The following is a 26256-nucleotide window of genomic DNA, read 5'->3' as shown; positions in this document are numbered from 1 at the left end:
CACACGTAGCACTGACAAAACTGAAGCACAGAGCCATGAAGAACACTGAAAATGGTGCACCAGATCTAAGGCCCTGAATGGGGAATCCCTGTCCTTAGAAATGAGTTCACAAACGGGGAGGATGGGTGGGTCTTTATGAATCTGCAACTAGAATATGTCTCTACCAGATGAATTGTTACCAAAGGTAAGTAACTTGTACATCTGATAGAGACTTCTATTTGCAGATTCCTTACCTTAGAATAGATACCCAAGCAATGCCATTTTCAGTGGTAGGCTGTGAACTAAGATCATACTAGAAAGTCCTGCAGGACCGAACGACCAAAGTAGCCGCCCCTGCGGACCTGACTGTCCAGGCAGTAATGCTTTAACATGTGCAGGGATGCCCGTGTTGCTGTCTGGCAGATATCCAGGACAGGAACTCTGCATGCTAACGCTGTGGTAGCAGCAGTTGCTCTGGTGGAGTGAGCGCACAAGCCCTCAGGGGGTTGCTTCTTTGCCAAAGCGTAGCATATTTTGATGCAAAGAAGCGCACATCGTGAAATGGTACGCTTTTGCACGACATTCCCTTTCTTTGCACTTACATACAGGGAGTGCAGAATTATTAGGCAAATGAGTATTTTGACCACATGATCCTCTTTATGCATGTTGTCTTACTCCAAGCTGTATAGGCTCGAAAGCCTACTACCAATTAAGCATATTAGGTGATGTGCATCTCTGTAATGAGAAGGGGTGTGGTCTAATGACATCAACACCCTATATCAGGTGTGCATAATTATTAGGCAACTTCCTTTCCTTTGGCAAAATGGGTCAAAAGAAGGACTTGACAGGCTCAGAAAAGTCAAAAATAGTGAGATATCTTGCAGAGGGATGCAGCACTCTTAAAATTGCAAAGCTTCTGAATCGTGATCATCGAACAATCAAGCGTTTCATTCAAAATAGTCAACAGGGTCGCAAGAAGCGTGTGGAAAAACCAAGGCGCAAAATAACTGCCCATGAACTGAGAAAAGTCAAGCGTGCAGCTGCCACGATGCCACTTGCCACCAGTTTGGCCATATTTCAGAGCTGCAACATCACTGGAGTGCCCAAAAGCACAAGGTGTGTAATACTCAGAGACATGGCCAAGGTAAGAAAGGCTGAAAGACGACCACCACTGAACAAGACACACAAGCTGAAACGTCAAGACTGGGCCAAGAAATATCTCAAGACTGATTTTTCTAAGGTTTTATGGACTGATGAAATGAGAGTGAGTCTTGATGGGCCAGGTGGATGGGCCCGTGGCTGGATTGGTAAAGGGCAGAGAGCTCCAGTCCGACTCAGACGCCAGCAAGGTGGAGGTGGAGTACTGGTTTGGGCTGGTATCATCAAAGATGAGCTTGTGGGGCCTTTTCGGGTTGAGGATGGAGTCAAGCTCAACTCCCAGTCCTGCTGCCAGTTCCTGGAAGACACCTTCTTCAAGCAGTGGTACAGGAAGAAGTCTGCATCCTTCAAGAATAACATGATTTTCATGCAGGACAATGCTCCATCACACGCGTCCAAGTACTCCACAGCGTGGCTGGCAAGAAAGGGTATAAAAGAAGGAAATCTAATGACATGGCCTCCTTGTTCACCTGATCTGAACCCCATTGAGAACCTGTGGTCCATCATCAAATGTGAGATTTACAAGGAGGGAAAACAGTACACCTCTCTGAACAGTGTCTGGGAGGCTGTGGTTGCTGCTGCACGCAATGTTGATGGTGAACAGATCAAAACACTGACAGAATCCATGGATGGCAGGCTTTTGAGTGTCCTTGCAAAGAAAGGTGGCTATATTGGTCACTGATTTGTTTTTGTTTTGTTTTTGAATGTCAGAAATGTATATTTGTGAATGTTGAGATGTTATATTGGTTTCACTGGTAATAATAAATAATTGAAATGGGTTTATATTTTTTTTTGTTAAGTTGCCTAATAATTATGCACAGTGATAGTCACCTGCACACACAGATATCGCCCTAACATAGCTAAAACTAAAAACAAACTAAAAACTACTTCCAAAAATATTCAGCTTTGATATTAATGAGTTTTTTGGGTTCATTGAGAACATGGTTGTTGTTCAATAATAAAATTAATCCTCAAAATTACAACTTGCCTAATAATTCTGCACTCCCTGTATCAACAAAGAGTTCATCGTCCACCCAGAAATCTTAAGTACCATTGAGGTAGAACACCTACACTCTTTTTGGATCCAGGCGGTGGAGTCTCTCCTCTTCATGAGAAGGAGGTGGAGGTGTGTAAAAAGTAGGCAAAGTGATGGACTGGACTACATGAAAAGGTGTAACTACTTTGGGAAGGAATGAGGCCCTAGTGTGTAACACTACTTTGTCAGGGTGCACAGACTAAAATGGGGGCTTTGAAGAAAGAGCCTGAAGCTCACTCACTCTGCGAGCAGAGGTGATGGCAACAAGAAAAACAGTTTTGAAAGTAAGGAACCATAAGGCACAGTTATGTAACAGCTCAAAAGGAGCACACATCAAGTAAGTAAGGAAAAGATTGAGGTCCCACTGAGGCATGATAAATGGAGTGGGAGGAAACAGATGGGTGAGACCCTTACGGAATCTACCAACAATAAGGGACTTAAAAAGGGAAGGTTGATCAGGCAATCTAAGAAAGGCTGAGATAGCTGATAAGTAACTTTTAAGCGTGCTCTAAGCAGAGCCCTGCTTGGGCAAAGAAAGAATTAACAAAAGAACCTCAGAGAGAGCAGCAGAGAAGGCATCAACAGACCTTTTGGTACACCATGCCATAAATGTATGCCAATGACAGGCAAATACCATTTTGGTGGAGGGATGTCTGGCGGTCAAGATAAAATCACAGACTTCGGGTGGAAACGTAAAAAAACGTTAACTGCCGCCACTCAATCTCCACGCATAAAGGCGAAGATTTGAAAGGTCAGGGTGGAGAATTGTCCCCTGCTGCTGCGACAGAAGATCCTTCTGAAGGGGCAGTGTGACTTGAGGATCGATGGCAATGCTCAGTAGCTCTGGGTACCATACTCTCTGTGCCCCGTCCGGAGCCACCAGGATTACTTGGGCCCGGTCGCTTTTGATCTTCTTCAGAACTCAGGAGTGGTATAGGCGGCCCGGAGTTCCACTCGAGACAAAGCGTCGTTGAGCGTGTGCCGTCTTGGAAACTCCAATGGGCACAGCAGCTGACATTGCACGTTCTCTGCAGAGGCGAACAGATCTAACCAAGACTCTCCCCACTGCTGAAAGAGACCTTGTGCCACCTCTGGATGGAGAAGCCATTCGAGATCGGCTATGCATAGACCGCTGAGTTTCTCTGCTCTGACGTTCAGTGACCCGCCAGATGTTGAACCACCAGGTTAATGCCCTGATGTGCCAGCCATGCCCAGAGGCGCAGAGCCTCCTGACAAAGGGTCCAGGACCCCACTCCACCCTGTTAGTTGCAGTACCACATGGCAGTAGTGTTGTCCGTGAACACCTGAAACACTTTCCCTTTGAGAGAGAGAAGTAATGCTTTTAATGCAAGCCAGATCGCCTGGAGCTCCTAAAGATTGATGTGGAGTATAGACTCCGCCGGAGACCAGAGACCACTGATCTCCGCCTCTCCCATGTGGCCGCCCCATCCCAGGAGTGACACCTCTGTCACTACTGACAGGTCTGGTTGGGGAAGGGAGAGGGATCTGCTGTTGACCCAATCCTGATTCGAAAGCCACAACTGCAGGTCTTTCGCAGTCCCCTCCGAGATCTGGACCATGTTGGAGAAAGTTCACTGATGCTGTGCCTACTGGAACTTCAAGTCCGACTGCAGAGCCCGTATATGCCATCTGGCATGTGTCACTAGCAGGACGCATGAGGCCCAGCTGCCTTAGAGGCATTCTCACCAAAACCCAGGATAGAGGCTGAAATTTCGGAATCACAGTCTGAATATCCTGGACTCGCTTTTCGGGAGGATAGACCCAAAACTGCACTGTGTCCAGAACAGCTCCAATGAAAGGGAGCATCTGAAAGGGAGTCAGGTGTGACTTTTGCACGTTTATAGTGAACTCCAGTGTATGCAGGAGGTTCGCTGTGGTCTGAAGGTGGGAGATTACTTTCTGGGGTGTATCTGTCTTCAACAGCCAGTCGTCGAGGTAGGGGAACACTGAAACACCTAACCTGCACAGATGAGCTGCAACCACCGCCATCACTTTTGTGAACACCCGAGGGGCACTGGTAAGGCCAAAGGGAAGCATGGTAAATTTAAAGTGATCGTGACCTACCACGAATCGTAGGTAAAGTCTGTGGGTAAGCAAGACGGGATATGGAAATAAGCATCCTGCAAGTCCATGGTACCATCCAGTCTCCTGGGTCCAAGGAAGACAGGACCTGAGCCAGGGTGAGCATTTTGAACTTCTCCTTTCTGAGGAAGAGATTGAGGGCCCGAAGGTCTAGGATAAGACGTAATTCCTTGTCCTTTTTGGGCACCAGAAAGTAGCCGGAATAACAACCACAACCCACTTCTGGTGCAGGGACCCTCTCTATGGCTTCCTTGGCCAAGAGAGCAGCTGCTTCTTCACGGAGAGGTGCGGATGACCCTCCGTTAAGTGGCCGTAGGATGGTGGCATGGCCGAAGGGGCAGTCTTGAAAAAAGAGGGATGGGAGGGTGGGAACAGATGCCCCTTCGGACGATCTGCAAAACCCACTTGTCTGTAGTGATGGTTTCCCAGTGGGGCAGGTGATGGTGAACCCTGCCGCCAACTGGCTTGGAATGTAGGAAGGTTTGGAGGCTGCAGCAAGGGCAGGGGTGGACTGGGCTGACCTCTGGTTCCCTGTCCCACGAATACATGGTATTCCGCGTCCCCGCAGGGGCTGAAAAGCATGCTTGGCACTGTGACTGGGAAAGGGATGCAACAGGGAGCCACTTCCATGGCCACGAAAGGGGTGAAAGGTGGACTTTTGGGGACGAAGGGCAGTCGAAAGGCAGAGGGACCGAGCCATAGCCCGGGAGTCCTTGAACCTCTCAAGCGCCTAGTCCACCTTGTCTCCAAAGAGACGGGTGCCATCAAAGGGCATGTCCATAAGGGTCTGTTGGACATACCCTGAGAAACCAGATGTCCCCAAACAGGCGTGGCACCTCACGGCCACCATCAACGCAAACGATCTACCCAGAGTCAGTTGTGTCCAGCCCACATTGAATAGTGAACTTCGCCACGTCTCTTCCATCAGCAACTGCTTGGGAGATGATAGTCCAGGCCTCCTCCGGTATCTGCGGTAAGACGAGCACATCCGTATCCCACAGGAAGCGAATATAATGGCCCAAAAGGCATGCGGAGATCACTGACCGCAATGCCAGCGTGGAGGAAGAAAACATCTTCTTCCCAAGTTGGTCCAGTCTCTTTGATTCCCAATCTGTAGGTGCGGAAGAGAATGCGCCAGATGACGAGCATGCCTGGATAACAAGGCTCTCAGGCGTCTGGTGTAGGGACAGAAATTTAGGGTTGTTCGGGGCGGGCCAATGGCAGCGAGCGATCGTCCTGTTCACAGGAGCCTCTGTGCTAAGTCTGGACCAATTACCCAGAAGGACATCAGTGAGGGATTCATTAAAAGGAAGGAGAGGCTCAGATGTAGAAGCCCCTCATTAAAGCACCTCTGTCAGGAGATTAGACCTGACTTCAACAGTAGGCAGTTCGAGGCCAAGGACTTCAGCTGCCCTAAGGGCCACCAGAGAATAAGTGGCTCCCTCCACCACAGGCACGGTAGGAGGAGAAAGCATGCCAGCTTTTGGAGAAATATCCAGAACACTGGCCTCACCCAATTCCTGTGCCCAGTCCATATTAGGACCATCCTGGTATTCATAAGGGTCCAGAGCCCACTCCAATCCTTTCCCGTATTCATACCCATAAGAAAAAGGGTCTGAATTCAACCTGGGGTGAATACACCCCATCGAAGAAGAGGGCAGCATCGGCTAACGCCAGGGAAGGTCTTGATGATATGAGTACGAATTTGGAGGTGGATTCGGATGGGACCTTGCTGGCCGGGGTCGGACCTGCTGGTGTGGAACCCAAAGGGCCCCCAGCCGAACCCCCAGGGCCTGAAGGAGGGTCGGACTGCCCAAAAGTGATCCTCATGGCCTCATAGAATTCTTTCAAATGGGCAGGGGTCACACCGGTTCCCGAAAAGTCAGGGAGGTGCAGAGCGGACCCAGAGGACGGAGGCCAAGAGCGGCGATGCTCCTCCCGTGTTTCTTCAGCCGAGCAATGGGGTGAAGTCAAAGGATGCTTAGCCTTCTTCGACTTCATCTTCTTACCTGAGTGACACAAAGATTTGGAGGATGGCGAGTGGTGGTGACTCCGCAAGCGGTCTCAAGACCTTCCTCTCGAACGAGATCGGGATCAATGTAGAATCGGGCACCGAGCCGCCATAAGCTTGAGGGAACGCTCCCTGAAGGCCTTCGGGTTCATGGCCTGGACGACTCTGGGTCGTGGTTGCGCTCCAGGCACCACAAACAGACCCGGTATGGATCCATCACTGAAACCATGCGGTGACAGGCCTCACAAGGCTTGAAACAGATCTTTGGGGAGATCCTTGACGCACCAAAAATTCACCAAAAACTCGACAAAAGAGTTGAAATCGGTCAGAGATTGACCAGGGTAGCTTTCTCTCTGGATCAGCGCGTGGCGCAGAAAGAAAAGAACTGACATCACAGCGCAGAGGCGGCATCTATGTACGACTCCTTACGTCATCATGGTGACCACAATGCCAATGACACCAGTGGAGTCGACCAACGCCACCTAACGACGCACAAGGCTACTGCTCGAAGAAAAAACACTCCAGATCCAGTCTGACACCTGGGGGAAATTCTACGGGGAGGAATCTGCAACTAGAAGTTTCTATCAGGTTCCTGAGTTTATGCTTCCCTAGACCAAATACTCCTAAAAAAAAATGCCTACCAGAATCAATTACGTGAATCCTACACCCTGTAGTCTCCCTTGTCAACATTTTCAATACACTGATTTGCACATGTATGGTTCAGTGTGTGTGTGTGTGTGTGTGTGTGTGACTATAAAATAAATTAAATACATGTGAGAGGGGGCTTATGGAGAGATGAGAGGCACTGCTAAAGGGTGATGGTGAGGGAATCATTGAAGAGCCCCCAGTAAAGATTGCTGTGTTCTGGTTATCGTTCACAATGCTTTAAAAACGAACACAATTTAATATATTATGAAAAATGTGTTGTAGAATGCACCATTTTTGCCATTTTTCCCCACATTTTTTCGGGGTGTGAGAACCCCGCTAAAGCCCCACTGAAGTGGTCAGGCTGGCTCGCTATGCACCTTATGGGGGCAAATCTGATAAAGTTTGCCAAAGCTGCTTTGGGTTCCCAGTACGGCACTGGTGCAGCCTACTACCTCAACAACCACGTACACTTCCCACCTACCGCCCAGGCACCTGTGCTCAGCTGGACACTCACTAGCATGCCTACCCGCATCCACAAAACCAAAGCAAGGGCCGTGCTTTCTCTTACATCTCTCCCAAAGCATGTAAGAACATCCCCACTCATAACAAAGCCTCCTTTTTTGCTTTTCGATAAACTCAAGAAGATGAAGACTTGGCTCGTCGATGAAACTCACCAGGGAGACAGCCGCCTACCACCTGCAAAGAGCAAAGATGATTAGCGCGTTATACAAAATAACATTTCACACCGTAATATCGCAGTGTCCTGCATACATAACGGAGCCTGACTGGAGGGAAATGAGTTCACAGCTCACCATGTGGGGCAATAGAGAGCAGATCAAATGTGATCACCCTAGAACAGAATGAATGCAATGGAATCACAAGTCCTACACCTATAATCAGAGCCACACTGAAAACAAATTAAAAACAAATGAGTCCTCGACGTTACGTTTACAGCACTACACACCAGCAGAACCAGTTTTTAAGTATTACCCAAGTCCAGCTCATTTAATTGCAGCACGAGCAGTGACTCGCTCAAGATCACACGCTGTGACAAATAGGCGGATTAGCTACCAAACAATGTGCAAAACGTCCCACAAATGACCTTTGTGACCAAACAGATCGCATTGTGGAAACGAAAGGCAATGGGTGCATTCTGTCTTCAACAGAGATGGATGGCTTAATAAAATCAAATTTAGTGTGCACTATGCCCGTGCTTTAAAACATGTTACGGTATAGCTCCGGTAGCAAAGTAATTCTAGACTAGAAAGTTCAGAGCAGCTGTGCTTGTTAATAGCTTGGGCAGTTGGGAGAGAGTGGTGCTGAAACGTTAAAACATTTGTTTGATTTGCATTCTATGTACCAACGTTTTGCTGGACAAAAAGCAGGAGAACAACAACTCCAAAGCAACTATTCAAACATATTTTCACACATGCGGTACAACGGTCAACAAGTAATACAATATTGGTCCTCCTCAGTGAATCAGATAGTCGAGTCCAGTGTTTATTTCTGAAATAACAAAAAACGTTTGGGAAAGCATGCACAACCTTAGATTTAAAGTAAATGGTTCGGAAATTCTACTAAATCAGGATGTATAGGAAACCCCCACAGTGCTTATGCCTGCTACAACGTTCACGGCCTCCAGTGGGAGAGCCACATCTGCACAGCTGGAATCCAACCCAGCGACTGAAAAAGTCGTAATGGCGTTGCCTCCATGTGAGAGAGCCGAGATTGGCTCCTGCAAGTTGCCAGTTTGCAAAGTGTTCTTACCTGCCTCCGGGATAGGAGTGGTATACCAGAAGAACAGCCGCCACTCGCTCTCTGTAGCCTGCTGAATCCAATGTATGACATAGGCTGTAGCAGTGCTGCCTACAGATCACCACAGGGGTGGTAAATTCGCTTTGCTCCCAAGGCTGTAGTTTCCGAGTAGCTCAGTCTCTCGCCGTTGTTTTGCTTCTCTCTGGTGAGGAAACACCGGGTGAAGCTCTGTCCGCACCTTCGCCGCTTCCTTGCTCTCTCCCCGGGATTCCTCTTACGAAACCAGCACTGCTAGCCAGCCCCGCCCTCAGGTGGCGGCTTTTGGTGCAGCTGTTCGCTGCCTCGGCTGCTTCCTATACCATTCATCGCCCTTCAGTTTATCTCGAGTCGGGATTCAGTTGCAGAACACCGCCTCCCAGCGTCGGAAGTGCCGCATTACAGCAAATGCAAACAGCAACAGGAGGTTCCATAACGCCATTGATACGCCCTGATAAACTCAGTCGGTTAGGCACTTGCTCCTCGGATTTCAGAAGACCGATTCAAATTTCTTCAGGGCCAACTCAATTTTACATCTTTCGAAGTACGACAGGGCCCGGCTATAAGGCACTCACAGCACTACAAAATGGTAAAACGTAGACCATATGTACTACACAAAATGATCATAATTTTTAACAGAAGCCGGTCATTTTATCGTTTGCCGATACGGGCTTCCAGCTTTTTGTACTTTAAACAACGGATATTGTTATGGCCTAATGCAACTTGATTGAGCGCAGAAGGACGAAAGGACAATCGCTGACAGTGTAAAAAACGCTATCAACGGGCTTGGATGCAGTAGCCGGTTAAGAGATTTCTCCTGTTCACCCCCTCTGATGCTGGAAGAATGATCCATTCCTTTAACACCCATTATGAAGGAAAACAGTGACCTACACAGACCGCTTCCGCATATTAACTCTTTGTGGACAGTGAGAACTCAAAGACAACAGGGGGAATTAATGCACCTGGACTATAACTTCCTGGCTCCTTCACGAAGGTTCTGAGTCTGGGCCCCTATTGGGAAGGTCATCTTCACTGTCCTGAACACCACCGCACGTCAAGGGACAGCACGTACAATGGGAGACGTGTACCATAAAGACATCTTATCGGCGCTGCCGACTTGAAGGCAAGCAGACCTGCATCTCGGCTTGACGTGTACCTGAGATGCCAAAACTTAAAAGAGGAGGCCTGTCTCCATCCAGAGTCTTAAGGGCTACGAACCGCTGTACACCAGTGCCTCCAAGACTCTAGCCACCGAATCCCTTTTATGCATGAGCTTGGTCGGAGCCCATCACATGCTGAGCCGCAAAGGCATTACATGTTGGCAGCCATTCGCATCCTGGAACTTTCCCACTCAGTCATAAATTACTTTTCCTCCTATGCTAGCATCTCCTTTCTCAAAGTTACCGAACCTTTCCTCAACAACTTATTGAAGTGGTCTCATTCTTTGAATTTTGTGTAGGTACTCTAACAGGGATGCGTACACCAGAAGTTCTAATTTTATTAAAGTGTGCATCAAGCTCAAGTAAAGGATAACAGTGGCCTATGGAGAGTGTATGCCTTCCAAAGATGAACGCGGCTTTCTTTGACCGGAACAATTTTTCTGAGAAAGAGGATCATGGGAAAGTGTGAAGTTTGATTTTACCCTAACCCATCAGTATGTTCAGCCATAAGGTTTGATTTTCCATGTGTCCTCCATTCCCCTCCTACAATCTTCACTAGCATGATAATTATTCGCAGGCACGTATCTTTTAAGACTCCTATTTTCAGAACTTTTCACATTCGCTGTACTGGACAACCTGTTTGCAGGCACCTCTCTAGTTCACATTTATTAATTCCAAGTTATTAATCACTTGAGCGAACATGTGAGATAAATCCTCTCTCATCAGAAAGAAGGCCTTTTTGAAAACGTTGTGATTAGCCACGGTCCACTGAAGGTGCCAAAATATACAAACGCAATGCCCAGGACCACTGAAAGACATGCCCATACACTGGTTCCTACTGCTGAGCACGGGGTCTTTTCTTGGCTCTCAAAAACTGTATAGAGAACAGGAATACATAGACAACAATAAACTATTTTTTCTCCACGTTACATACCTAATGCAGGAATTTAAAGACGCCAAATTAACAGGTAATGAGTGGCAACCTTCCCAGTTTTTTTCACTAACAAAACTATTAAAATAGCCGCACTCACTAAATGTGACTATTAAGCAACTAATTCACAAAACAGGTGTCAACCCTCACATCACAACTCCAAAGAGTGCAGGCAAATAATACTTGTGTTGTCCTTCAGGGCAGTATCCACACTTCCTGCCTCCAATCTACCCAGATCTACTGTGAAAAAGGCTAAATCACCTCTTCTGCTTTCAGCTACGTGCCAAGGAGAACAGTCTGCTGTAACTTTGCTACTCTCCTGACTAGAACCTTTAAACTATTCATTGTTTTCTCGGGATGCCCTCTCCCTCTAGGAATTAGATGAATTTCCACCAACATCGATGGCTTATTCAGCCTTCTGCACTCCTTTTAACTTCAATTGTTGAAATCAAACCCTCACTGTAGTGCCTGGAGTGAATGCTAGTCAAACCTTCATAAACAGTGGTATACGAGTCACTGCTATTTGGTAATGACACATATGTGTGAACGACTGATTCATAGATTAAATTATTAATGACGAATACACTTTTTTTTCTTCTTTCTGGATGAAAGCAGTTTTTGCATCCAGCACATTTTCCGGAATTTCTCACAAAAGATCCCTTGCATGTTTACAAGTCCTATTTCTATGACATCAACATAGAAAATGGACTGCTCTTTTCTCAGTCCAGACCTGGAAGACACTTACATTGGATTACAGAAATTGCAACCCCCATCATACACCGTAAGGAACTAGCTTGTCCAAAATCCCGTCTCTGGCATGTTTTTTGCCCCTGCTGTCATCCTTCAGGATGGAATATTTTGTATGTCTTTAGTGGAGAATCTGGGGATAGTTTAGCAAATGCCCGTTTAATCACATTTTCACCTGGTTGACAGAACGGCAGCTACGACACACGACAAACTGAATACAGGAGTATTGCAGGAGTTTATGGGTCCTAATGGTTTATGCAGGGCTGACCTGAACATGGAGTATATTAAAGGGTAAAGACTTTGTGGAAAAAAAAATATTACAGTGTCTTTTTAATTTTAGGCTAATGGTTGAGGAAACGTTTTTAAAGCTTCTGGCACTTGGTAATGAAATCCATTTTCAATAATAGAAAATATTAATCACAACCAGGTCTGCATATAAACTGGTTCTAAGATCGCAATTCGCACAACTGTTCACACACTATCGGCTGAAATATTCACAAATGGAATGCCTCGGTTAACAGCACAACTTCAGATATTGTACTGTTCTCTATCACTGATATAAGGATATGGACCTTAAAAGTGCAAAGGTACATGCAGTGACACACACGTCAAAGTTTTTTTCTTACTGCAATATATGGACGTTACTAGATCACTGGCAAGATTTACAATGGGCCTAAATGATTTACATTTTTCAATGGGCATGTATTTAACTACATTTTTATGAATTACGTGTACTTAATGGTTAAGAGACATCCGCCTTAAATAAACAGCATTTCGAAATGATATTGACTTGACCCCCAAGTGTGCATTAGCCTTGTTTCAGAGGGAGTTTCAGTTTCCAAATATATATTCATGGTCTAACACAGGGGGAAAAGAAGGCCCCAGCCTCTTACCCACCAACAAAGACACCAGCTCTATTGTTTGTAACAGATTATTCATCCTTGAACTCTGATAATGTGTCTGCCCTTAGGTGTGTTACTCCGCATATATTAACATCACTGTCATCCTTTTGGGGACTTATTTCACGGTGGGTGAGCAATAGCTACACAGGGTGCCGAGTCATTTAGCCTGTCAGCATAGGATTCAGCAGAGGGAGCAAATGACGATAAGTATTAATGCTCATTGCGCATGGCATGTCGGCTGCAATGTAAACAACACTGATGCACCAACTCATCAATGGGCCAAAGACAAGACATTCTTAACATAATAAATATGGCCCTTCATGCAAGCAGTACAATTCCTATTTAAGGAAGATCAGTTTTACGTTGGCATAAAGGGATTTCCACAAACGTATTTATCCCCAAAAAAGGAAGGGGATGGAGAGAAGATATTTAACGCTGTCCAGCCCACAGCCTTCCCAAGGTTAAATTATTCCATAAAGCAGAACGTCCTGTTCAGCTAGGTTACCAAAAGTTACAGTGAACTTTGGTTGTAATCATACAGGTCCAGGCGATCCTCTCCTTAGAATGAAAAGGCCCTCACCAACCTAGCTGGCATGTTTCATCATCGGGCTTTCTCCTCACTGGGTGGTAGGTGCAATACCCACCTGCCTCCCAAAACTGGGCCTCTTTGGCAGAGATCTTTTTTCTCTTGCCTGGCCCGGTATTTGCTTGAGCTCTGGTTGATTCCCCAGTGATTTGAAGGTTGTGGGTGTAGACTGGGTATGGAAAAGTGTATTAAAATTGACTATGGTTACCCCCTTAGTGTCCTTCATTCATGGCGGAATGAATGCTTTTAGAGAGCAAGTTAATTAATACAATTTTGAAGTATTGAAGTACTAAATAAAAGAATAAAGTGCATTACAAATTTGTTTTGAAATTAATGTGTTCAAAATGTGTAAAGTGGAAAAGATGGCAAACACCATCTGTAATTAATGTAGAAATGTTTTATAATATATTAATATGGATTAATATGAACACTAATGTAGTTTAATTAAATACTTATTTGGTTTAAATGTGAAATTAAATGCTTTATTAAATAGAGGCCTACATGAAAAGGTCTAAAGCTAATTTTACGCTTTAAAAGCTTGTGCAATGTTTTTCTATCTCAGCAGTTTCTAGAAGCTCAATGTTCATTGTTCACATAATGCTGACCTCACATAATATTTCAAATGTTTAGTGAAATAGATTTTAAATACCCTGTGTAACTCGTACACTGTGGAAAAGTTATATTCTTATGTTGTAACATTTGTCTGTCTTCCTGGGATGACATAATGTGTACCCAGGAACAATAGTCTTCAGTGCTCATATATAAACTGCAGAGTTCCTAATGTGATTTGTGTTTGGGATAGGGTTTGCACTTCCAGTGCTTTAGCAAATCGCAGGTGAATTGTGATGTTTGAGAGAAATAGGGAGTTTGTGTACTCTAGTGTAGTTTGTTAGGGAGTGTGTGTACTCCAAACGGTGTATGTAGGGAACCCATTGTACTTCAATTGGGTGTGGCGCTCTGTGATAAAAAATTGCCCATGTGGTTGTTGGTATATGGGCACTGCATGGTCTAAGACTCCGGAGTATTGTACATGTGGTTGTTGTTGTAACTTGTCTGTTTAGTTTGTCAATTTGGGGGTGGTTGACAAATAGTATACCTAGTGTGTGTTTCAAAAGAAGTGTTAGTTTGACAGATATTGGTGATTCCTGAGTGCACAAGGAGGATCTAGTATTAGTTAAGAGTGAAATTTCCTTCTGGAATTTTACTTGCGAATCAGAGAAAGCAAAGATTGAATGAGTAGTTGTCAGAGCTAAAAGCAGCAAACTTTCTGTGAAGCTTCCGAAGTGGTTGTGTTACCTACTTGTAATAAGCAGTTGTTGAGTTGATTTTTCTTTGGCGCTCGCAATAGTTTGCATTAGTTTTTGTGTGAATTGAGTTTTGGAAGACTAGTCCACAAGACTTTGTCAGCCGTTGTGTGTGTAAATGTGACATAACTAGGTTTGCACTGGGATAGGTCGGTTGGTGAGGAGCTGTGAATGGATTGGTGGACAACGACTTAAGGGCTTTTGGTTGAAAGAGGCAAGCAAAAAGTATTTTGGGATTGCATTACTTCGTGTTTTAAAATTAAACTGTAGTTTTAAGCCAGATTAAAGTAAAATTTAATTTTTCAAAGCGTTGAAGAGTGCACTCAGGAGAGATGCTTTCATTCTAGTTTGAGTAGGAGAAATTGCCCCATCAGAAGGAACACCTGCATATATCGTAACTGAAGAGAAAGGTACCGCAGCATGTGTTTGGTTGAAACAGAGGTGCCAAATTACAGAGAAGGAAGGGAGTTTAGTGTTTCCTGCTTATTGAACTTTCAGCCTGAGAATATTAGAGAATTTGAGGAGAGTGCTGTATGAATTAAAACCTCCCCCGAGACCAGCAGAATTTGAAGCTTCAGCCATTTCAGAATTAGTGGCCAGACAACAAGAGAAATTAAAATTTGAGAAGCGAATGAGAAAAGTTGAGAAGACTTTATTAGAGGCAAGGTAGGATAATGAGCGGAAATTTTGGAGAACTGAAACTTAACAGGGAATTTAAATGTTTCTTGCAATCACACAAGAGAAACAGAGCAGTGTCAGGGAAAAGACAAAGAAAAAGACTAAAGAAGAGGAGTCAAAGTCAGATAAGGCCAGGAAATCACTGACTTATGATGATGACTCAGATGATAATGAATTTATAACGCAGTTATAGAGAAATCGTCCTTCACAATATGCAGCACAAGAGACAAGTACAGATGCTAATACTGGTCCAGGTGCACCAGTACCAGTTGTAGTAACACCAAGCCAAATACAGGTTGCAACTAACGTTCCTGCTATTACTGTAACTCAGACACCTAGGACCTTGAGCTACTTGTAGTCTATTTTACAATTCCTGTTGAAAGTTCTTCACTGAGTATGCCAGTACCAGTGGTGCCATCATCACAGATTTCCCAGAAACCAGTGATGGTTCAGGTGGAGTCTACACCTAACTTATTGGCTCCAGTGCAAGTTCAGACAATGCAGAGGTAAACACCTGTGACAATATCACAGTCGAGTTTTTCAATGCTATCATGTCAAAGTTCTGGAGTAATTTACTTGAGAAATCGGAATGTTCAACCTAGTCCAGAAGCATTAACAGTACCTGTTACTATTGGTCCTGTTGTACCATTGTTTGCTTAGGGAAATAATGAGTAGTGTACAGAATTCTTTTAATTCAAATGCAGAAATGGAGAGAATCAATGTTACTGCGGGAGTCATGTCTCCAATGAATCAGACTTTTGACAAGACAAGGTGCACTGATTGACTTAAATTATTCTGGGACTTCACAGAATTTGAGAAAGTCATGATGTGAATTCAAATTAGTTTCTGGTGACTCCACAGACTCCATGTATTGCTCCACAGAGCGTGCCCAATGTAAATAACCATGTTTAGTCACAAGGTTTGACATCTCAGCAGTTAATAGACTGGTCGGGAAAATTGAGTGGTTCAAAAACAAATGTTGAAGGAGAAAATTCATTGAACCTGATAAGACTTAAATTATAATTAAATTAAATGACTGAAGGAACACTTGAGTTAAAAATAATTGATTCACATAATGAAGACAAATTACACTTTATGTGTAAAAATGTTACAAACAGGACCGGACTGGTACACAAGAAAGTATCAGAACTTGCAAAGAAATATGAAGTAGAAATTGAGAAATCAAAGCCACTGAAAAGAAGTTACAGATTAGAATTTGATTCGGAAGATATTGAGAACACAAGGATACTGGGAATGAAAATTCACATTAAGGAACTAATTCAGAATATACAAACATGGGGAGCATTAGACAAATGGGAAGGCAGATAGGTAAAGAAAAGAGATCAGAAGAAAAAGGAGTCTGTGAATTTAAATGCTGATGTGCAGCAGACTGATAATCCGGTAAATATATTACCAATGAGAGAAATTCCAGGAGGAAATTATGTACATGTCCCTTGGAGCAGGAGTGATATTTTGTCATTTACAAATGAATACCCGAGATTGAGAGAGAAACCAGTGGAATGGGACCAGCAGACAGATAGATTTGTGAAGCTTGCAAAATGCCTTTGGGAGGATTTGAATACCCTGTTAGAAACAGTGGTCCCAGCTGATTTGTGGGTGGAATGCAAAAGGAGTGTTGACTGGCCAACAAATGAGCCTCCACAAGATCTAGTTACAGGTGCACCATCTTCTGATGTAATGAAGTACTATTACAAAATGATTGAATTACTGAAAACTAGAATTTCTCCTAAAAGTACTGATTGATAGAGGATCGATAGGACAGCCCAGGAAGCAAAGGAGTCAATACATGCATATTTTGAGAGGTTGTTGCAAGCTTTTAAACATTATAGTGGACATGATTCATTTTGTTTCTCAGATTTGTTGAAGGGTTGAGTCCTGAAATTAGCCAGATGTTTAAGTCATTTGATTTGCTAGCAAGTAAAGATGGTTGATAAAGTATTACAGTTCGCTAAATACTCTAGTGATGAGACTGAAATGAAGCAGAAGAAATTGAAGAAAAGGTGATGGTGATGCAGATTAAAGCTGTAGAAGCAGGAATGCAGGGAATATTTCCACAACAAGAAACCATGCAAGTATTTCAAAATCGGGGACAGGCAAGAGGTAGAGGTTGTGGTGGAAATGGAAATGGAAACCATGGCATCAATTTGAATACTATTGTTAATCCAGGTGATGTACAGGCAATGAAAAGGATGTTACCTTCTCACGCTTTAGGGGGCTTGGCATTGGAAACAGGAGTGTCCAATGACGGTGCAGAAAGGTGTTCCTACGCAGATGAATGAAAACAATCTTTCTCCAAATTTGAGGGGACCAAGAATAAGAAGTCCTAATTTAAATGTCCAGAATTTGAATAACCAAATACAGATTCCTCAGATAATGCAGTCCCCAACCAATGCAACAGATACAGGTGCCAAGTTTTCAGGTGCCACAGTCACAACAGATGCAGCCCCAAATGCCAATGATACCAAAGCAACAAATGCAGATACCTCAAGCTCCAATGGAACAGCAGTAGGTGATGCTTCCTCAGCAGAACATAGGTCAAAAGTTGAATCTAAGTAATCAGACAGTTCAACAGGTTACACTTCATATTGAGGATGAATCAAATGATGAATGGACGAGTGAGAGTTCAGATGAAGAAGAATGCGTGTTAGCAGCTTCATTATAAGTGGATCAAAAGGGTCCTTATGTAAATGGAAAAGTAATGAGTCATCAGGTTTCATTCCTAGATGATACATGAGCTACATGCTCTACAGTAAGAACTGCAGAAGGTCTTAATGTACCACTTTATGGAAAAACAGTACAGATTGTAGGAGTTGCAAATCAATTCCTGACAAATACGTTTACTAAATCGGTTCCTGTTAAAATTGGCAATTTTGAAGGTTTCTCAAATTTGTAGTCCATGACTCAAGACCAGTTTCCTTATTGGGAAGAGACCTTTTGTACAAAACAAAATGTTTAATTACCTTTACAAATGATGGCATTGCTATTCAGACAAATAGTGATAATGATTCATCTATGCCAATTGAATGTGATTCAGTTAAGGAAGAATTTCCACTGACTAGTTTTTATCCTGCATTTACAGTGCAAGATTTGCCAACTGATATACAAGGAAAAGTTACATTAAAAGTTTGGGAACTTTTGGGGAAAGTCATTGGTCTGTTCAGAGCAGCGGAACCAGTTAAAGTCACAGTCAAACCTGATGTAGTTTTTCCACAAACTCTGCAGTATCACATAGCACCAGATGTAATTGAAGGAGTTACTTCTGTAATTTCAAATTTTGTGAAACAGGGAGTTCTGAAAGAAGTGCTATGCAGCCCATGTAATTCTCCTGATATGAGTTTGGGAAAACCAAGCTGTAAATTTACAACTGTTCAAAATTTGAGGAAAATTAATAATATAGTGGTCAAATGTTGTCCAGTGGTACCAAATCCAGCAGTGATTTTGTTTCAGATCCCATGTGATGCAGAAAGGTTCACAGAGGTGGACATATCACAGACATTTTTCTCAGTCCCTCTTCATGAGATAGTCAGTTTCTTTTCTGTTTTAAATTCTGTAATAGTGTATATTCTCGGTGTAGGATTCCACAAGGCTTTTCAGAGTCTCCATCAATATTTAATCAGATGTTGAAAAATAATTTTGAATCATTGGAAACACCTTTTTAATCAGCTTTAGATCAGTGCAATGATGGTATTTTTTGTCACTTCAAAGACAAAGGAAGAATGTAGGCAAACTACTATTGCTTTGCTGAATCATTTGGGTGAGAATGGACAAAGTGTCCCCAGTGAAAAGACAGTACTGCCAGAAAGAAGTGAAATACTTGGGGCATCAAGTAGAAAAACGTGCAAGGAAAAGTTCCCAGAGACAGAGATGCAGCGATTTTACAAATTAATCTTCCAGTTACACAAAGAGATGTCAGGATCTTTTTGGGAATGGAGAGCTACTGTCTCCAATGGATTCCCAATTTTTCTGTTATTTCAAAGCCATTTCAGAGGCTGACCCACAAAGATATAAATTACCCAGTGCCCTTTGATGAAGCTTGTAAGAAATCTTTTACTGAGCTGTGAGAGAGTATGTGTAGAGCACCAGCTTTGGGAATGCCCAACTACATGAAACCAATTTGTGTTTTTTTGTCATGAACGGGATTTTTGTGCCTTTTCTGTCCTTGTACAGGTACATGGTGCAGTAAATCGCCCTGTAGAACATTTTTTTCTGCTACTTTGGACCCAGTCGCAGCAGCTTTACCTGGTTGTTTGCAGGCTGCGGCTGGTTTGTCACTCACTCAGTTTGAGAATATTGTGATGGTACATCCTTTAACTGTCCTTTTCCCACATTCTGTAGAGGGTTTGCTCACCTAAACAAAGACCCAATATTTGACAAATGCAAGGCTCACAAAGTATGAGCTGTTCATTTTAGGCTCTCCAAATGTTACTCTGAAGAGGTGTACAGAGCTTAACCCAGCAACCTTGCTCCCAGTTGACAATGTTGAAATTGAGAAATTGAAAGAAGAACATGACTGTCTGGAGGTTACTGAGTTGTGCATGAAACCTAGAACTGCCATTCAGGGTACCCCCTTATAGGAAAATGATAACACATTTTTTGTTGATGGTTCCTGTTTAAGAGATAATGTGGGGACTTTGAAATCTGGATATGCTGTCTGCACAATGTCTGGATTACTCAAAGCTTCATGGCTTAAAAGAGTATTTTCTGCACAAGTGGGTTAATTAGTGGCTCTTACTAGAGCATGCTGTTTTTCTGCACAGCTTAAACTTACAATTTTCACAGACAGTCAATATGGATTTGGAGTAGTGCACAACTATGGGCAGTTGTGCTCACACAGAGGTTTTATGACCTCTTCTGGCTCACCAATTAGAAATGGTTATAGAATTTGTGCTTTTTTGCAAGCTCTACAGTTACGCGAGAGGATTGCTGAGGTTAAATGCAATGCACACCAGAAAGCAAATGGTTTTGTTCCAATGGGAAATGCTTATGCTGATCGAGTCACAAGGTTTTGTGCATGGAACAGCCTTTCTATTAGTGAGGAATGGAAAGAACTAAATGTTGATGAAGTAAACCCAAGCTACATGTTAACAGTAATTGATTTGAGGGGAAATCAAAAGTTAGCAAGAAAATGTTTCTGAAGATGAAAAGAACGGCTGGATAAAATTATCATGGTCAAGCACACATTGGCAAAGATGCAATGATTCACACATTTACACAGTCCTGGGTCAATTCAAGGTTTAGACAGGTTGCTGAAGCAATGTGTCACAGATGTGTTGCAGGTCAACAAATGAACGTGGGGAAAAGAACATTAGTCAATTTGAGTCACAGTGGAAGAGCAGGAGGTCCATTCAACAGAATACACATGCATTTTATTGAGATGCCTATGTGTGGTGGTCTGAGATAAGTGTTGGTGACTGCCTGTATTTTTAGTCACCGGATTGAAGCTTACCTCACACATAAAAACTATAGTCTCATAGAGGCACAGCTTTTACTTAGAGAGTTAATTTCTCACTTTGGGTTTCCAGCCTCTTTAGAATCAGACAGAGGAAGTCGCTTCAATAACAAGGTGATCATATTATTATGTTTATCCTTAAAATTGAGCAAAAGTTGCACTGTAGCTATCACCCTGAAGCTTCTCGATTAGTAGAACAAATGAATGGTACTCCGAAGGTACGGCTTGCAAAAATGTGTGCATTTACAAATCTGAAGTGGCCAGATGCTTTGCCTTTGGTTCTGATGAGCATGCAAAACACACCTTACAGAAAGACTGGAAATTCTCCCCATGAAATCCTCATGGGCAGAGAAATGAGATTGCCAGCTGTTCCTGCAAATTCTCTTGTGAATTTAACAGATGATATGGTGCTGGATTACTGCAAGAGTCTGGCTGATGTGGTTCTCTGTCTCTCACTAGGTGGAAGCTACAGCTGTGCCGCCATCCCAAGGCCAGTCACAGTCTGCAAGCTGGTAACTGGGTGGTCATCAAGAAGCACGTGCCAAAGGCTTGTCTGGAACCTAGGTGGAAGGGCCCCTACCAGGTTGTACTTGTAACGACGACTGCTGTGAGGTATGCTGGGATCCCAAACTGGATTCACACTAGCCACACTCGAAAAGTGCCATATCCTCTGAAAGATTAAGAAGAGTTGTTGATAGCCCCAACAACTACTATGCAGTCTCAAGGAGCAAGAAGAGAGACTTTGGAGACAGAAACAGAGATGGTGCAAACTGCTGAAGGTCCAGGTGTGCCTCTGAGAGACGAAATAGAGGAACCTCTATTTCCTGAAGTTGCTCAACCATCAGCAAATATAGCAGGAGAGTCAAGTCAGAGAAGGACTTTTCCAGAAGTAGATGATCGGGAAAATCAGTTGAAACAAATCATGTTTCTTGAATCAGCTGAGGGCGGAGTTGAGCTGAATCAAGGTCATGCAGATTTGACTCCTGAATTAGCTAATGTTGCAGGTACATCATGTCAAAGTCAAAATCCTGTGAGTCAAGAAGATTTGTAAGCCCAGTTTTGCAAACAACACGGCCAAAGAAAGCTGTATAAGAAGACAAGTGGCCCAAACTGCAGACAAATGAAAATGTTCCAGATGTGCTGTCAACCATAAATGAAGCAGATATAGATGAAAATCTGACTGAAGGAGAAATAAGTGCAAATCGGAGATCAAAAAGAAAAAGAGTGGCAAGGCAAAGATACTCAGGTCCTGAATGGGCGTATTTTATCACAGAAGAATGGCAACGTGAATTTTTGTTCTTTTGTTTTGATCGTAAATTTCCAGCTCAATTGTTTAGAATCTGAAGTTGCTTTTGAATTGAAATTCGAAACTACATTGCCAACTGAACAAGAGAAACATTATATACTACAAGTGACAATTGCTGTCCAATAGAATATGATCCACTGAAAGATACTTTGAAAACAAATTTTTGACCAGCTGCTAAACCGATTTTGACAAAGTTCTGGTGAAACGTCTGAAAGCAGATGTAAATAACTGCAAATAAAATTGAAGATTATTTTTGTTTTTGATTTTTGGCTGCACAGTTAAATATTTTTTCTTTTTTTCTGCTTTCTGATTCTTTACAGGTTATGGCTAACAATCGCAACTGCGTTAAAAACAATATGGGGGTCATTTTGACCCCGACGGTCGGTGATAAGGTGGCGGTAATACGGCCAACAGGCAGGCGGTACATATCGCCACATTATGGCATTGTACCACTCCGACCACCATGGCGGTAGCAACCACCAGGCTGCAGATAAGAATCTCCAGTCCGGTGGCCGCTATTGTGCCACCTCAAGCATTTTGGCCCTGCCTACCGCCATGGTTTCTGTGGCGTTCGTAACACCAAAAAAACCATGGCGGTAGGCCCTATCAGTGACAGGGAATTCCTTCCCTGTCACTGGTAGGAGGCCCCCTCTCCCCCAAACACTCCCCAGACGACCCCCACCCCCCTCCATCCACACTCCCCCACCAATCCTCCACCCCCCATACATACACACACAGACACACACCACGCATACACACACTCACACAGGCATGCACACATTCATACACGCTTGCATCCATTCATTCATACACACACATCTGTACCACATTCACTCTGACACGCAGACATTCATTCACATATCCATTCATACACGCATTCTCACACATGCATACATACACTACACATACATTCGCATTCACGCACACACTCACACAGTCATGCACACACCCCCACAACCCCTCCCCTGTCGGAAACCCAACTTACCTGAATCCAGGGGGTGTCCGGCAGTGGACGGGACGAGGGGTTGCTACCGCAAGCAACGCCCGCCAGTAGAACACCAAGAGGCCGTATTATTAGACATAATACGGCTGTCGGCGGTCTATTGGCGTGGCGCTGCTGTTGGTAGCAGCGCCAGCTTAACAACATCCGCCAGCATGGCCTCAGCCAGATTTCCACCTTTCTTGTGCCAGAAATCGGGCTGTGGTCATCATTTGGCAGATGGCTGTTAGCCGCGGCAACGGTCTGTTGGCGGCAGTTGCCGCAGCAGTAGGCGATACTTACCGCCATTGTGCCTAAGGGCCTAAGTGTTGTAAATGTATGTGTATTGGTTTGTGAATTGTAGGTGTGCTAGTAAGTTTGTTATTAATTGTGAGTATTAGTTTCTTTCTAGCAAAGCTGGAACTAATTATACACCTTCTTTAGAGACTACTACACTTTCAAAGTTAGATAGGTGTAATAGGGATGACAAATATTTACACTTAGACAACTCAAAAGGAGATCTTTCTTCTAATGTTTTCCATCGCTTGTTGTATGAATATGTTGAGACCATGAATGTGAGAGAATGTTATGTTTGTACGCAGATTCCTTCATCAGTGCAGGAAGGAATTACTTACCATAGCTTGCCATTAATGTATGGAATTAGCTGTATTTTATTTTTACTAACAAGGCTTTATAATCAAGAGTACATACAATATTTCTATTCTAATTATGATCTAGTGTTTTCTTATGTTCCGATTAATCAACATTTGAGTAATAAAGCTAAAGAGAGAAATATTGAAATTGTGGGAGGTTTCTTTGAGCCTGCACTAACATTTGGTACTGCTTACAGTGAAAGGAACAATCTTACATGCTTACTTTCGCAAATAGAAAAATCTTTTCTAGATGAAATTGATGACAGGAGAAAAGCACTGAAGGAGAAAATAGAGAAGGGGTTAGTGAAGAGGACATTTAGGAATGACTATGCATTTAGTGAAACTAAAAAACAAGGGAAGCTTGCTTTAGATTTTGAACATGTAGTAAAGCTGTGTATTTACAGACCTCAGTCCAAAACTGATACTAAGTTTGTGGGAACGAGTGAATGCAGACGTACTTCTTTTTAAGAATACATGGGATTTATGTTAAATAGACCACATCCTGTGATTCCTGGGGCATATTACGTCTGTGGAAGGAATGTTTATTATCGTCTCCCAAGAGTATGGTATGGGACTTGTTATTTGGGAGTGGTGTTCCCAAAGATTTACCAGATTGACAATATAGACGACACACGACATGAATGAATTGCAAAGACCAAGATCTAAAAGAGCAACCTATTCTGAAATAATTGGGGGTATATTTGGAGCAACTATTCCTTCTGTAGGAGTTGTTCTAAATGCTTTGAAAATTGGCTTCTACTGTGGATAACATGTTGACTGATTTTTCTGGCGCTGTTATTCTAATGGATACTGCAATGGATGCAGTCCCTTCCATGATTCTCCGGAACAGACTTGCGTTAGATATACTTTTAGCAAATGAAGACGGAGTCTGCGAGATGCTGAAAGCAAAACATTGTTGTACATATATACCTGATAAAAGTAAAGGAATTAGAGATTTTATTAAGAACCTGACATATCCAAATTCAGACTTAGAGGCTCTGAAAGAGCCAGGAGTATGGGAAAATATTGGCAAAGGTGTTATTGAAGTGAAACATTGACCGGGTAATCTTTGTCAGGGTGTTGTGGAAAAATATTGAAACCATTATTAATTGTGGTTGTATGTGTCATCTGTATGATCAGATTTTACAAACAGTATACTAGACAAGATGAGAAGCAGATACTTTAATAATTTGAGAAAAACTGAAAACTGGAGAAAACCGAGAAACAAAAGATATTTTACACAAACTACATTTTGAACTGACTCACAAGTATTAATACAAGCATTAACAAGTATATTTTGTGACGATACCTATAGTCGTCAGAGCAGGGATTGTTAGAGAGCAAGTTAATTAATAAATTTTTTTAATATTAAGGTACTAATTAAAAAAGTGTGTATTACATTTTTTTTTTAATTAATGTGTGTTTAAAATGTGCAGCATGTAAAGAGGCAAAGATGGTGAACACCATAAACAAAACATGTTTAACAATGAATAACGATAATGTAGAAATGTTTAATAATATATTTATATGGATTAATATGAATACTAATGTATTTGAATTAAATGATTATTTGGTTTAAATGTGAAATTAAATGCTTTATTAAATATGAGCCTACATGGAAGGGTCTAAAGCTAATTCTACACTTTAAAAACTTGGGCAATGTTTATCTAGCTCAGCAGTTTCTAGAAGCTTAATCTCCATTGTTTACATAATGCTGACCTCACATAATATTTCAAATGTTTAGTGAAATAGATTTTCTGTAACTCGTACACTGTTGAAAAGTTACATTCTTATGTTGCAAATTTTGTCTGTCTTCCTGGGATGAAATAATGTGTACCCAGGAACAATAGTCTTCAGTGCTCATGTGTAACCTTCAACAATTGTATTCTACTGCGGAAACTGGTGACTACAGTGAGAGAAGATGGTCCAATCGTGAATGCAGAAACTGAAGAAAAGATACTTTTGAGACACAGAATAATTGTAATTGGTTTCTGACCTAAACCACCCCATAGACTGACCAAGAAAAACGTAGCTAGTTGCTTTCTATGAATTGAACACAGCGCAGTTTAAGTGATGCTAGGGCAATTCCTTTCAGTTCCTTGCAGTTAGATGATATGTGCCTATTTCTTAGCTTTTTGTCTATGATTCTGAAAGTTCAGTTGCACTAAGGCCAAACTTTACTGAACTGTTTCCCCATTCATAATACTGATGCTGTAAAATGAAGCCCAGATGCTCCAGTGATGAGGACGTCACTGCTTGCTGATCCATTTAGGAGAGGTTTAACAAAATGTGCATTTTTCTATCTTGCAGATTTTCATGTTTTCTCTCTTTAGATAATCTAACCACTATTTTTGGTTAGCGCCATAGTCAGATGTTTTTCAAATTAATGTTTGCCTTCTTTTATATTTCATAAAGCCCAAACATGCTTATCGAATCAGAGTAATAGTCAAAGATGTCAAAATCTAAATTGGACTGTTTCATATAATTTGATTGTAAACAACTCATCTACAATAACTAAGATGTATTCAGTTTCTATTATTCATCTATGATTGTTGCTATTCTGCATGGTGGTTTCTTGAATGTTTAATGATAAATATTCTGTCTAGGTTAATATTCTTTTGAAGATTTGGTCAGCCTGTATTGTTTCTGTACTTATATCATTTGGTCTTGCGTTTGATTTACGTGATCTTAGCATTGTTAATCTAAAGGGCAATAAATATTTGAACTTTACTAAATTGGTGTGGTGATTCATGGCCACATAGGTCATGGTGCGTAGAAATTACTGATTCCAAAATTTAAAGTGATGTTTATTGA

At 42.6% G+C, this 26256-nt stretch overlaps 1 protein-coding gene across 6 annotated transcripts in view; it reads right to left on the bottom strand.

The window, feature by feature from the left end:
• Window positions 1–26256, bottom strand: part of ARHGAP32 (Rho GTPase activating protein 32) — a 942023-nt gene that overhangs the window by 263602 nt on the left and 652165 nt on the right. Inside the window, exon 1 of one of the 6 annotated variants that reach the window (XM_069224497.1) lies at window positions 8703–9022. The exons of the other annotated variants lie outside the window; for them this stretch is intronic. The gene's annotated coding sequence lies outside the window, so the exon portion shown is untranslated. Of the gene's footprint in view, window positions 1–8702; window positions 9023–26256 lie in introns of those variants that run through there. 6 annotated transcript variants of the gene reach the window in all.

The sequence above is a fragment of the Pleurodeles waltl genome, chromosome 3_1, assembly GCF_031143425.1.
Source record: "Pleurodeles waltl isolate 20211129_DDA chromosome 3_1, aPleWal1.hap1.20221129, whole genome shotgun sequence".
In the NCBI taxonomy this organism is placed as follows: Eukaryota; Metazoa; Chordata; class Amphibia; order Caudata; family Salamandridae; genus Pleurodeles; species Pleurodeles waltl.
The sequence above is the reverse complement of the archived record's forward strand: the minus strand, read 5'-3'. Positions and strand labels throughout refer to the sequence as shown.